Here is a 15261-nt window from a genome sequence, read left to right on the forward strand (position 1 = left end):
CCTTCCACTCGATCACGCACACAAACCCCCCCTAAATATTGCGCCCCTCTCTCGGTATTGGGCTCCGGGATGGGACCCCCCCAAGGCTCCATCCCTCCTTTTCATAGACAGGGAAGAGGTGGGGGGAAGGAGGGTTTTGGGGGGGGCGCGGGGGGGGGGCGCGCAGGGTTTTTGTCTATTCTTACGCCCGTTCCCAGCCCCCTTGAGCTCCCTCCACCTTCCATCTGCCAGCCCCCTGCTCGCACCATCTCTTTCTCCTCCCCTTAACACCCATCCCTTTGGCTGGCCATCTCCTTACATGGCAATCTGTTTATTTCAGGGTCTTTTCTTCTACTGCTGCCCACCCTGAACCTTTTGTCTGCCTCTCTGCGGTCCCCATCCTTGAGCCACCGTCTCCCCCCCTTGTGTTTCTCCCCCCTCTGCTTCTGTCTGTATACCATCTGACTGGAATATTGCCTGTCTCGGTCCACACCCATTTCTCCCCCTGCACATCCTTTTTGACCTCTGTCGGATGTACCTGTTGTCTGCCTGCCTTGCATTCTGCTTGTTGATCTCGTGCATTTCATAAAGACACACACCTCTCTGCTCCTACACGCATGCACAGTCGTTTGTGAGCTGCCCTGTGGTGTGTGTGTGACCTGCCTGCGTTGGACGGCATTGTGTCTGAAACAGAAATCTCCCCATTTGCGGTGTTTGATCTGTGGTGGCTCTTTCATACATGACGTGTGTGGACAGGGCCTATCAGAGGTGCATAATTCTTCCTCTAACACATTTCGTCTACCTGTTCCTTATGCAGTGCCCTTTTCTGTTTATCGGTTTCACTCTGCCCCCCCCCCCACTTAGATGTTGTCAGGGGTTCAGGGAGAGAGGCGCAGAGGAGGGAGGAGACCGAGAGTGAGGGAGAAGGATTCCAGCCTGACGAGGAAGAGGACGACAATGACCCGAGATGGTCCATGAGTCCGTCCAGTGGATCGGAGGATTCCCAAAAGGGAGCCCCCCTGGTCAAGCCAAGGGGAGCCCAAGGGGGAAGCAGTCAGGAGCAGGGGAACGTAGGGGGAACCGCCAGTGGGAGTTGGAGATCGAGACCTGCTTCTCCACCGGAACGGAGTGAAGAGGGTGGAGTTACCAGTGTGTCGGGAGGAACAGAACAAGGAGCAGAGGGGGGAAGGAGATCGGGGCAAGACGTCCTGCCGGAAGGGGCGGAAAGCAGTACCGGGAGCAGTGTGGCTGTTGAAAGGAAGGTGAGGAGCAACGTACGCGCGCCAAGTTCAAATGTGGAGGCGCGCGGAAGTGGGGAGAGCTCTGGGGAGGAGCCTGGTGCTAAAGCACGAAGGAGGGGGCAGCAGGCAGGAGAAGACTCAGCCTCTGGGGAGTCCCGGAAAGAGGGAACACAGGGGGGCAGGAAGACCCTGCGGAAAAGGAAGGAGAGGAAAAGGTGGAGCAGCACAAGCCTCTTAAATTGGTGCAGGGGAGGGACGGACTCAGAGGGGACTTCTAACATCTAAGGGTAACAGATGTGGAGCCACGGAGTTTGGATGTAATGACGACAATGATCTTCAATAAAACCTTTTGTATATAACTTGGACTGGACTTTGGTCTCTTGTGAGCTGGGACCCAGGGTGGCTCTGACAGTAAGTCCCCTCCAAAGAACGCAAAAATTTTTTTTTGCAAAGCTCACGAACGGTGACAGCCATGAGTGCGGAGGAGCAGTTGACAGCTCTGCGAACTACAGTTTCCGAACTCACTGCTGCAGTCCTTGCGTCTCAGAAGAAGCATGACGAAACGGAGAAGCGCTGCCAGGACCTGCAAACCAGGTGGGAACGTGCAAGCAGGGAAGGGATTGGACTTGGACGGAGGGGGGGCAGCCTAGTCACCCACTTCGATGGGAACCTGAAGCACTACCCCAGTTTCAGAGCAGACGTTTTGTATGCATTGCACTTGCTTCGTCATGACTTTAAAGATGAGGAGGAGAAAGTGGGGTTTATTGTTTCTCACTTGCATGGGCCGGCCAGAGACTGGTTGCGCAATTTGTGGCGTGAAGATGGCCCTGCCCGCCGCGATGCAGATGAATTCATTAAAGCAATGGATGCCTGCTTCCAGTCAACTGTAGATGTGGATCTTGCACGCAGGGAAATTTTTGGATTGCGGCAAGGCAAAGCCACTGTGCGTCAGTACCATTCCAGATTTTTTGCTTTACTGACTGCGCTAAGCTGGGAGAAGGATTGTGCACCTGTGAGGGATTTGTTCTGGGAGGGGCTCAGCGGTCCCATTAAGGATGAACTTGCCAGGGGAGACAGACCCCAGACCCTGGAGGAGCTTGTGCAGAGGGCTTTGGCGATTGGGATAAGGCACGAGGGACGTCCTTGGCACACTGAGAAAGAACGTCAGGTGCGTCCACCAGATGCGAGGACGTCTTCTTTCATCCCCAGGGAGTTCAGTCAGTCACATCCTTCGCCACTGGGAAGGCAGGGGGAGGAGCCCATGGAACTTGGTGGTGCTAAGGCTCAAGCAACAGCCAGAGCCCCAGCTTCCGGTGCAGTAAAGGCACAGCCTCCTAGAGGGACCAGGAAGTGTTACATTTGCGACAGTGCACAGCACATGGCGAAAGAGTGTCCCCAGAGGCTGCAGAAACACACTGCAGCTTTAGCAACTGTTGCAGCAGAAAGGATGCAAGCAGAGCAACCTCAGGGAAACGACAGTGCCTGGCTGGAAGCAGAGCTGCTGGGGCTCAGCCAGGCGAATCTGTAGAGCAGTCCCCAGCGCTTTTGCAACGCACAGACCCTTTACCACCCAAGCCAGCGGTGCAGCTCACTGCAACACTTCAGTTGCCGAATGGAACCACCCTGGAAGTCCCCATCACGATTGATTCTGGTAGCAACGCAGATTTTGTGGGGACGCACTTTGTCAAGCAGCATCGCATAGCGCTTCTGCCAGCGACAACACCTCTGAACGTAGTCACGGTGGATGGCAGGAAATTGCTAGGAGGACAAGTTGTGCAACAGACGCCTCCCATGGTGATGAGGATTGGAAATCATCGAGAAGTCATCAGCTTCAATGTCACCCGCCTTTCAGACACGCCTATAGTATTAGGCATGAGTTGGCTGGAGAGACACAGTCCTGCTGTAGCGTGGTACCAACGGCAGATCACCTTTTGCTCATCGTACTGTGCTCAACATTGCATCCAGTCCAGCCAGGAGGAGGGAGCTGAGCAGCAGTTGCAACTTGGCATGGTGCAGGCAGTACCCCGCAAGTACGAGGGGTTCCTGGAGGTTTTCTGCGAGAAGGAAGCTGACCAGTTGCCGCCCCACAGGCCTTATGATTGTGCCATCGACCTGGTGCCAGGGGCGCAGTTGCCGACTGCAAAGCTGTATTCCATGTCTGAGGACGAGATGCAAGAACTCAGGGAGTTCATAGAGCACAATTTGAAGCGCGGATTCATCCGAGAATCGAAAGCGGTGGGGGGCAGTCCTGTTTTCTTTGTAAAGAAAAAGGACACGCCCCAAAAAAGACTCATTGTGGACTATCGATTCATAAACAGTAAGACCAAACCCAAGGCCTTCCCCATGCCCAAGATAGATGATCTCCTGGCAACCGTAAGGAAGGGGAAGATCTTCACCAAATTGGATCTGCGTGGAGCGTATAACCTCATACGCATCCGGGAGGGCGATGAGTGGAAGACGGCCATGTTCACGCCTCTGGGCACGTACGAATACAGAGTGATGCCATTTGGTCTCCAAAATGGATCTCACGTCTTTCAAGCATTTATGCATCACGTGCTAGCGGGACTTCTCTACAAGAAATGCGTGTGTTTCCTCGACGACATCCTGATCTTTTCGGAAACGGAGGAGGCCCATGAGAAGGACGTAAAGGAAGTCCTGCAGAGACTACGGGAGAACAAGCTCTACGCCAAGTTAGAGAAGTGCCAGTTTGATGTGACGGACGTGGATTTCCTAGGCTACAAGCTGTCCGACAAGGGGTTGGCCATGGACAGCGCCAAGGTCCGCGCGGTGTTGGACTGGAAGAGCCCTCGCAATCGGAAGGAAGTCCAAAGATTCATCGGCTTCGCCAACTTCTACCGCAAATTCATCAGAGGTTTTGCAAAGGAGACGGCAGCGATCACGGACACTCTCAGTTCCAAGAAAAAGAGGTTCGTGTGGACGGAACAGGCGGAGCGCTCTTTTCAGAAGCTTAAAAGCCTTTTCGCCTCCGAGGAGCAGCTGCTGCACGTGAATCCAGGCAAGCCCATACGAGTAGAGACCGACGCGTCAGACAGAGCGGTTGGAGCCGTACTCCTGCAAGAAGATCCACATGGAAACTGGAGACCCGGTGCCTTTTACTCCAGAAAGCTCAGCAAAGCGGAGCAAAACTACACCATATGGGACAGGGAGCTGTTAGCCATTCACGCAGCGTTCAAAGCGTGGCGACATTTCCTCATTGGAGCCAAGCACACAGTGCAGGTCCGCACGGATCACAAGAATTTAGAGTATTGGCGCACGGCGAAACTCCAGAGCCAAAGACACATGCGCTGGGCAGAGTTCTTCGCAGATTTCGACTTCAGGATAGAGTATGTCCCAGGGGACTCCAACGTTATAGCCGATGCGCTCTCCAGGAAACCGCAATATCTTGAGGAAGCGGCGCCAATAGCAGCCAGGCACATTTTTGCACCGCAGGCGTGGGCGTGCGCTGCCATCGCTGTCGACCTGGACGCAGTGCGACGCGCGTTGCAGGTAGATCAGTTTGCACAATCCAAAATAGAGGAGCTGCGTAGGGGTTCGCTGAGAGACGATGAGTTCCAGTTACGCGACGGACTGTTAACTCACAAGGGTGCCCTCTACGTGCCGAGCGACGAGCTCCGAGCAAAGGTTCTGCAGCAGTTGCACGACGCTCCCAGTGCGGGCCATTTCGGCAGGGAGAAGACAATAGAACTGGTGGCCAGGGACTTTTGGTGGCCCCAGATGCGAGGAGAAGTAGCAGAGTACGTCGCCAGATGTGACACTTGTCAGAGGTCCAAGCCAGTACACCAGAAGCCGGCGGGCTTGCTGGAACCACTGGAAACACCACAGCAACCGTGGGAGAGGGTGGCGCTGGACTTCGTCACTGACCTGCCCAGTTCCAGAGGCAAGACGGCGGTACTGGTGGTGGTGGACTTGTTCACCAAGATGGCGCACTTCATTCCCTGCGCGAAGGTGGCGACGGCGGAACAGACCGCCAAGCTCTTCATCGACCACGTGTTCCGGGCGCATGGGCTGCCGCGGGCCATCCTGTCCGACAGGGGGCGCCAGTTTATTTCCAATTTTTGGCAGAAGCTCCTAGGTATCCTGCGCGTCAAGATCAACCTAGCGTCGGCAAGACATCCACAAACCAACGGCCAGGCCGAGAGGGTCAACGCGATCATGCAGCAGTACCTGAGATGTTATGCAAATCAGCGACCCACAGCTTGGGTGGACTACCTACCGATGGCGGAGTTTGCCTACAACAACACGAAGCATGCGTCGACGGGGGTGACGCCGTTCTTCGCGAACAATGGACGTCATCCCAGGACCTTCCCGGGGTTCGTAGCACCAAGAGAGGGGGAGCCGCAAGAGGCCGACCAGTTCGCTGCAGAACTACAAGAGGTGCACGAGGAGCTGCGGAGACATTTGGAGCTAGCCAAACAAGCATATAAGGTGCAGGCAGACAAAGGCAGAAGAGTGGGAGAGGACATCCAGGTGGGGGACTGGGTGTGGTTAGCGGCCCAGGCGATGCCAACCAAGTCGTTGGCCAAGAAGAAGCTAGGGCACAGGCAGCTAGGACCATACCAGGTGGAGGCTAAGATCAACCCCGTGGCTTTTCGACTGGCCCTCCCCGAAGGTTCCAGAGTCCACCCGGTTTTTCATAGGTCGGTGCTCACTCCCTACAAGGCCCCGCACAGGTTTCAGGAGTCTGAAACAGTACCGCAGCCACGCACAGAGTCACCTAGGAGGGAGGGATCGCCTAGGGTCGAACCACTCAACGAGGTCACAGAGATCCTGGACTCGAGATGGGGGGAAGAGGGAATAGAATACTTTCTAGTCAGAGAGGGTGCACCAGTCAGTGCCAGTGGGTGGGTGCCGGACTACGCTTTAGACGAACCTCTTTTAAAGGACGAGTTCCATGCCCTTTTCCCACATAGACCCATGCCAGCCGAGTACTTCGATGACTGGCTCTTTACCCCCACATGTTCAGGCAGCACTTTCCACGGCTTTTCTTCAGCCGAGGAAAGAACGCCGAACTCAAACTCGCCCAGGGGATCGTGTTCGGGGGTGGACACAGAGCCCTCTTATTGGTGGGATGAGCAACCAGAGGAAGCCTGGCGCAAGAAATGGCTGAAGGGGCCTTGGCAGGCAGCACCAAACGAAGTAGCAATGGAAGAGGGAACTGCGAACATGTTGGGTGAAGAACCCGAATTCGAACACACGTACACCGAGCTGCCAGCAGAGGTCATGGACGTAGCCGACCTGTATCCTGCATCTACCTCCGAGGAGCTGCAGTTCCCACAACCCGCACCCGATGGGGGGGAGGGGGGAAGGGGGGGCTTCGAGGGGGGGATGGATGTCAGGGGTTCAGGGAGAGAGGCGCAGAGGAGGGAGGAGACCGAGAGTGAGGGAGAAGGATTCCAGCCTGACGAGGAAGAGGACGACAATGACCCGAGATGGTCCATGAGTCCGTCCAGTGGATCGGAGGATTCCCAAAAGGGAGCCCCCCTGGTCAAGCCAAGGGGAGCCCAAGGGGGAAGCAGTCAGGAGCAGGGGAACGTAGGGGGAACCGCCAGTGGGAGTTGGAGATCGAGACCTGCTTCTCCACCGGAACGGAGTGAAGAGGGTGGAGTTACCAGTGTGTCGGGAGGAACAGAACAAGGAGCAGAGGGGGGAAGGAGATCGGGGCAAGACGTCCTGCCGGAAGGGGCGGAAAGCAGTACCGGGAGCAGTGTGGCTGTTGAAAGGAAGGTGAGGAGCAACGTACGCGCGCCAAGTTCAAATGTGGAGGCGCGCGGAAGTGGGGAGAGCTCTGGGGAGGAGCCTGGTGCTAAAGCACGAAGGAGGGGGCAGCAGGCAGGAGAAGACTCAGCCTCTGGGGAGTCCCGGAAAGAGGGAACACAGGGGGGCAGGAAGACCCTGCGGAAAAGGAAGGAGAGGAAAAGGTGGAGCAGCACAAGCCTCTTAAATTGGTGCAGGGGAGGGACGGACTCAGAGGGGACTTCTAACATCTAAGGGTAACAGATGTGGAGCCACGGAGTTTGGATGTAATGACGACAATGATCTTCAATAAAACCTTTTGTATATAACTTGGACTGGACTTTGGTCTCTTGTGAGCTGGGACCCAGGGTGGCTCTGACAGATGTATTTTCCCAAGTGCCACCATGCGACTTAATTCCCAATCTCCACCCCCGGCTTGGCGCCATACCTTCCCTTAGGGTATCCTTGCTGGGAACATGGAGTTTGCCTTGGAGACCCTGATTCTGAGCTATTGCTGCGACGGAGTGCTGTATCATTGGGGGGGGGCACCTGCCTCCTGGACCCTGGAGAAGGGCTGGGTGGGGGGGGGGAGGCAAGGGTGCACAGGGACCTCTCCCCATCTGTGGCTTGAGGGGCAGCCAAGTGAATCCCACACTCCACCCTCTTCTTGTTTAGTGGCTTGGGTCCATATGGCAGCGTGGAGACAGAGGGCCTGTTTGTTTGTTCTGGATGATGGAGCTAGAGAATTGGGTGTTGCGAGCATATTAGCAATTTAATATTCATGTTGTGCTTTCATTGTTGTGACCAGCTCTGGGACCTTAGGGTGAAGGAGGGGTAATAAATTGTAATGCGTAATAATAATGATAGTTCTTCTTTCCCAGGTTGTGTGTGTGTGTTGGGTGTTGGTAGAGAGAAATGGCAACCCCTCCCTGTGCACTGTGCTGAGATATCTGCCACTTCAGCTTTATTCTGTTATAGACCTAATAGACTCTGACGTTTCCAGAAAACTGCTTGTCTTCCCTGGAACTGTCATTGCATATTGGGAGGGGGGGGGAAAGGACTCCACCCTTTCACCTGCTGCTTGCCCCATGCACCAGTTAATATGTCAGCAGCATCTCTGGCAAGTTTGACCAATGAGCTCTGCCTCCTCAAACCTGAACTCGAATCACATCACGCCTCTTTGTGTGTGTGGAGCACAGGGAAGAAGGTATCTGGGCAAGATGTTGTGGCTCAGCCCTGTTTAAAAGGGAAATGCTCACCTGTGCATATACATGCTAATGTCCTTGATTTGGTGACTTTGCCAGTCTTCTGCTTTCACCTCTTTTGTTTCGCCCCACTCCACACACACAAAAAAGACCAACGGGCAGAGTTCTGTGCTCCCTTTGCATTTGGCAAGTTCCTGCTAACATTTTTAGATTAGTTTTTAATATGTGTGATGCTTTTCCAAAAGCAGTTGTGCTCAAAGCAAGTGGCAATTCACAAATAGTAATGATTCAGCAACAACAATCCCTTTTTGTATTTATGAGTGTTTATTAAATTACAGCTTTTCACATAATTATTGCCAGACCCAGTTTTAATTTTTTTTTCTTGCATTTGACTAATTCCATTTATACCTATCTACCATCTATCTATCATCATATTTTAATCATTCTAGCTTTTGCATAAATTTCTCGTTAAAAACTTAGGCTGTTTTACTTTCTGACACAGCTTCTTACTTTTAGGCTAAGCTGTGTTTCTTCTTTTTAAAATGAATATGTCCATTTGGCACATGCCAGCCTAACTTCCATGCCTTTGAGCCTACAGTTCTACCTACCTGCTAAAAACATTGCTCCTGGCATTACCAGTCCTGGCTGCCAGTTTCTTTTCTCTGATATCTTCCAGACAAGTTTTTTAGACCCAGCACCTCTTTTATCATAAACGAACTGATTCTGCTTCGTTTTTTTATTTATTTACTGTGTGGTATTCAACTAAGTCCAACTCAGAGTAGACCCATTGATACTGATGAACCTAAGTTAGTCATGTCTGTTTACTTCAGGGGTCAACTCCTGAATTTTTGTTGGAAGCTGCCCAGAGCGGCTGAGGTAACCCAGTCACATGGGCGGGGTATAAGAAACAAATTATCATCATCATCATCATCATCATCATCATCATCATCATCAGTTTTCCCCCACTAAGGATCCCAGAGCCAGGGGATCCTGACTGACCTCCCTATTTAGACAGTGTCTGGACTCAGACATGCTTAACTTCATCAGGCAGCTTCAAACCAAATTCTGGTTTCACCATCACTTTTTAAAATCGGCTCTCCTTTGGTTTCCGATAAACGGAAAACAGATTTTTCTCTCCTTTGCCTAATTTTTGAACTCTGGAACAGAAAGAGCCTCAAAACACCCTGAATTCTACTGGTATTTCAAGAGATCTTTGTGCCTCTTGGTTTCCCCTAGCAGCCTCTGTATTCTTACTATTGAAGAGTGTTTTATACTACTTGCTATTGTCAGACAGTTTGTTAATGACAGAGATATGGGTGAAGATCAGTGTCACCCAAGAAGGCTTAGAGTTATCCAGTCACTATCCTCTTGAGTACCTTTTCCTGGAAAGGGTATACAGTGGTACCTCGGGTTAAAAACTTAATTCATTCTGGAGGTCCGTTCTTAACCTGAAACTGTTCTTAACCTGAGGTACCACTTTAGCTAATGGGGGCCTCGTGCCACTGCTGCGCGATTTCTGTTCTCATCCTGAAGCAAAGTTCTTAACCCGAGGTACTATTTATGGGTTAGGGAATCTGTAACCTGAAGCGTCTGTAACCTGAAGCGTCTGTAACCCGAGGTACCAATGTATTGGTGACTGGTATTAGAGTTGGCACAATCCTCCAGGTGCAGCATGGGTATTTTTTCAGGAGTGCCCACACAACTGTCTCCATATGTGCAGTGGAGAATGTTTCCTCCCATTTATAAGCCTTAGAGAGGAGTAACCAGATTTTACTGGGCTGCAACTCTCATAATTCTTCACCGTTGGCCATGATGGTACGAGTCATTGTCCAATAACATCTGAAAGGCACCCCATTAATTCCCCTTGCTCTCGAACATAGCTGGTCAACCTGCCACTGCTTTTGTTGTTGTTTAGTCGTGTCCGACTCTTCGTGACCCCATGGACCAGAGCACGCCAGGCACTCCTGTCTTCCACTGCCTCCTGCAGTTTGGTCAAACTCATGCTGGTAGCTTCAAGAACACCATCCAACCATCTCGTCCTCTGTCATCCCCTTGTCTTTGTGCCCTCCATCTTTCCCAACATCAGGGTATTTTCGAGGGAGTCTTCTCTTCTCATGAGGTGGCCATAGTATTGGAGCCTCAGCTTCAGGATCTGTCCTTCCAGTGAGCACTTGGGGCTGATTTCCTTAAGAATGGATAGGTTTGATCTTCTTGCAGTCTGTGGGACTCTCAAGAGTCTCCTCCAGCACCATAATTCAAAAGCATCACTGCCACTGCTAGATACCCTAAACCATGATGGGCAAAGGCTAAAAACAGGGTAGGCTGAAGTTTGTTGACATCCCCAAGACTGAAATTCACCCAGTGATTCCTGATCAGACAGTGCTCTGGGTGCACTGAGAGACTGCGAAAGCTACAAAGTACAGTGGTACCCAGGTTAAGTACTTAATTTGTTCCGGACGTCTGTTCTTAACCTGAAGCTGTTCTTAACCTGAAGCACCACTTTAGCTAATGGGGCCTCCTGCTGCTGCCGTGCCGCCGGAGCACAATTTCTGTTCTCATCCTGAAGCAAAGTTCTTAACCCGAGGTACTATTTCTGGGTTAGTGGAGTCTGTAACCTGAAGCGTATGTAACCTGAAGTGTCTGTAGCCCGAGGTACCACTGTAGTTGTAGAGGCAAGCAATGCTATCCTCAAAAGCAAATTGAAAACTACGAACCTATGAAGATTCCTTGACATAATCCTGCGAGCCGTTCCTTTCAAGGCTTGTGCTGCAGATCCCAAATTGCAGAGGTGATGAGGACTTGCCAGGAGCTCGGTTTTGTTTTGCAGTTTTATAAATTTCTATAGGACGCCGCAGGGGACGCGGGTGGCGCTGTGGGTCAAACCTCAGTGCCTAGGACTTGCCGATCGCATGGTCGGCGGTTCGAATCCCCGTGGCGGGGTAAGCTCCCGTAGTTCGGTCCCAGCGCCTGCCAACCTAGCAGTTCGAAAGCACCCCTGGGTGCAAGTAGATAAATAGGGACCGCTTACCAGCGGGAAGGTAAACGGCGTTCCGTGTGCTGCGCTGACTCGCCAGATGCAGCTTGTCACGCTGGCCAGGTGACCCGGAAGTGTCTGCGGACAGCGCTGGCTCCCGGCCTATAGAGTGAGATGAGCGCACTACCCTAGAGTCTGGCAAGGCTGGCCCGTACGGGCAGGGGTACCTTTACCTTATAGGACGCCGCAGTGAAGACATAAGCATTTGGAGTGTTTCGGATGGAATGGAGCACAAGAAGGGGAAATTGCTGCAGAGGTTGAAAAGAAGTGGGGACATGCATTAAGCTTAAGTAGAATAGGTAGAGATCAAATGAAATTATGTGAACATCCTCCTTCCTCCCCCCCCCCAAAAAAAATAAAAAAATTATCCACGTCTGGAGAAGCCTGCCATGGATGCTGATCCAATTTTGAGGGAAGCAGTCATGGCTAGGGGAAGAAAACCTAGCAGAGTGTCCCTGATCCTTCAGCCAGATAAAGCCAACCAGGATAGGAAACTTTGGTCTGTGCTGTATCCGGATTCTTGACCGGCAAGCGAATTTGGCAGGATTTCCTCTGGCGGATGAGGCTGCTGGGATGGGGAACAGTGTATGTGATGGTCATAGGATGCTTGCTGCCCAATTGCCTGGAGTGTGGCTGTGCTCATTTCTGAAAATCTCCAATTTTTGTGCGGAATAACCGCCCGGTCTTCTCCATCTCCAAAGACATCACATCTGAAAAAGCCGGAGGCAGGAGAATTGTGCCTGGATCCTCTCAGGGTGCCACACAACCAAAAGCAGATTAAAAGGACACATTTTGAAGGCCCCACAGCTGTGTTGACTGCTCTCCTTGCCTGGTCTTGGCAGACCTGTTGAGCGGGGTTTCCCCGTGGGCTGATTTGTGGGTCACAAATTGTGCAGGCCTGCTCCAGACCTCTCTTTTGCTTCTGCTGTGGTGAATTGGTGAGCGGCTTTGTGGACATAGCTTTTGTGTGGTCCGGCCAAGAAGACCCCCGGCCAAGTACAGATCAGGCCTGATCCTGCAGGACAGCAGCTGCTGCTGCAATGCTAGTGTGTGTTAATGCAACGCTTGGCTGTTTCTCCTCTCCCAGCCTGTCTTGGCTCTCTTGCACCCCACTCTCTTCCTTGAATGTGTGTGGGAAGGTCAGGGTCCCCCAGCCCTTCGCTGGATTTGGCTTCCCTAGTGCCTGTCCTGGAAAAGGACATCAGGCCAGCGTTGGCCAACAATATTTTGCTTATAGTTGTGGAAAAATGGGACATCTGGAAAGCATCTGGATCCAACAGCATTCCTCAGCTGCAAAAATCCAACTGCTGCATAGTTGGGGGTGGGGGTGCTCCTGGATTCAATAATACTCTTTTTTTACCTCAGGGACTATTGCAGCCTGCAATGTATTATGTATTTGTCCTAGACACAAATGACTTGTGGAAACTACAAGCTCATTTGACGGCGATTACTTCCTCCTGAGGAACTTTGACGATAGCTGTCTTGAGAGAGTGCTGAGTGCTGTCTCGGCCTCTCACACCAAACTCTCTATTATTACTATGAATCCCGGGCCGGGGTCTGGGAATGCGCTGCAACATTTTGTTGTTGGTCCCTGCTTGTTAGCGTCATATTAGCAAAAGCCAAGGGGTTGGAAGCCACCCAAAAATATGGGAAGGGGTTTATATCCTCTGCGGTCTCTCTCGGTACGCAGAAGTATTCAGCGTTGTAAATTAAAAGAAAAAGAACTTTTTAAATTAAAAAATGCAGTAACAACAAAATCCTGACAAGGCCTCAGAATGCTGGTTGCAGCTGAGGAAGGGGCGGATGGGGGTTGAGATCTAAATAAATCAGGTCAGAAAGGCAGATTGTGTGAGTTCATCAGATAAAGTAGGCAGTGGTGGAAAAATAGAATATTGCCCACCCCACCCCCAAAAAAATGCTAGAGAAAAGAAGGAATTGATCTGCTCAAGTCCCTGGCAGCTTGTCGTAAGAATGGAGCAGGGTGGGGTGGGGGAATAAGGTTAGTGAGTTACCTTCTGTGAGGTTTTAAAAAACCCCTTCCCAGCTATGCTATACAGGGATGTTTCAGGACAAAGGAAAGACAAAGTACAGTGGTACCTCGGGTTAAGTACTTAATTTGTTCCAGAGGTCCGTACTTAACCTGAAACTGTTCTTAACCTGAAGCACCACTTTAGCTAATGGGGCCTCCCGCTGCCACCGCGCCGCCGGAGCGCGATTTCTGTTCTCATCCTGAAGCAAAGTTCTTAACCTGAAGCACTATTTCTGGGTTAGCGGAGTCTGTAACCTGAAGCGTCTGTAACCCGAGGTACCACTGTACAGTTTTCTCTCCATTTTAATGCTCCAGGAGTCCTGCTTGCTGTAGCAGTGTAAGAAGTTCAGGTGTTTTGGCTGGTACCTGCCACTACATGGCTCAGGAGGGGAAGATTGGGGTAGTTGTGTGTGTGTTTGGGGGCAAGGTGCCCTTTTATCCCCTCCCCGAAGTCTCCACTTCCTTGATTGGAGCTCTCAGGTGGTTGGGGGCACGCTGCACCATTTTGTTGCAGCAGGTCCCATTTCTTCCCTCTTACTCCCTGGCCTGTTCTGTAGGAACATTTCTCCAACTGCTATATAACAACAAAGTCGTGTACAGCACAGCAAAGGGATATTTAGGAACAAACTGGGGGACGCGACAAAACGTTGGCACATATCCCCAGTCTCAGTGAACTGGTACAGCCAGACTGGGAAAGGAGCTTTGTTCTGCTTTGAGGGAATGTCCGCCCTTTCAAAAGCCCTCAAGGAAGCCCTGGAACAGCAAAACAAGGTTTCGTTTCCAGGTTGGCTGGGCCCCAGAGCAGAAGATTCATTGTTGGGGGCTAAAGATGCACAGCAAGATTTTTGTTGCGTGTCCCCACTTGTCGTTCTTAATCGTTCTGATCTATAGAGCACTTTGAGTTTGCAAAGTTGCTTGAAGTCTCTCCCCCCCTGTTTATTTTCACCCCATCCTCCTTGAAGTGGGTCAGTTTTATTCACACACACACACACATTTTTATTAATTTTTTAACATATGTTCCAACTGTCATACAACATAACTTCTCATCTTATACAATATTTTTAGACTTCTGTCAACACCTCTGATAATTTTATGTTCTTTATCACTTATTATGCATTTCTTAATTTCATATTACCTTTAATTATCCTTAACTAATAATTCGCCTCATTATATTTCTTGCAATATTTCAAATAATTCACCTTACAAAACTTATTGCGAACCTACTAGCGTAATCTGTTCATCACAATTGCTTTTCAAATAGTTCATAAATTTACTCCAGTCTTCTGAGAATCTCTGGTCCCGCAGGTTTCGAATCCTTCCTGTTAATTTATCTAATTCTGCATAGTCCATCAGTTTCATCCTCCATTCTTCTTTCATCGGTAGTTCTTCTTGCTTGAAGTGGGTCTGTTTCCATGCTTCTTTGGGAGCTGCTAAGCTAGTGTATGATCATAGTATATGAAAATGCCCAAACTGTCATCATAAACAGAGAACAGTGATGTAAGTGCCTGAGGTAATGGGAGTATAGAGCCAGCAGCCTTTTCATTCCTGTTGTTCCTCCACTATCTGGAGTGACTCCCATCTAAACATTTTTTTCTTCCCAGCCTTTGAAACCGTGGTTGGTAGCTAAATGCTCTCATCAAGAATCCCTCCTTTCTTAATCCCACACATGTATGCAGATAGCGGTGAATTGTCTCTTGTGTACTTAGTGGGGATGGACAGTGGCACTCTGCACATCCTTAGAGGCAACCTAGCAACACATATGGCGTACCAGCTCTGGCGTTCAAAATAGGCCCGAGAGCTCCACCTTGGCTCAGATTATGTCCTCATTGTATGGCCTTGGGAAAGTCCAGAGAACATTTTCTCTTTCCGGTCTTGTTTGGCCACAGGAATAAACAAAAGCTCCACTCTCTTGGCAAAGCGTTGGCTTCCGTAACAAAAGGATTGTTGGATTCAGACCGGAGTAGAACTCTTGGCATGCAAGTTGCATACATACTATACCAGGGGTCAGCAAACCTTTTT

General features: G+C 50.9%; 1 protein-coding gene across 2 annotated transcripts in view; it reads left to right on the plus strand.

Annotated features, from left to right (window-relative positions):
• The window catches only part of FAM171A2 (family with sequence similarity 171 member A2), a 51481-nt gene that overhangs the window by 900 nt on the left and 35320 nt on the right, over positions 1-15261 (plus strand). The window lies entirely within an intron of this gene.

The sequence above is a fragment of the Podarcis cretensis genome (assembly GCF_951804945.1).
Source record: "Podarcis cretensis genome assembly, chromosome: 13".
NCBI lineage: Eukaryota > Metazoa > Chordata > Lepidosauria > Squamata > Lacertidae > Podarcis > Podarcis cretensis.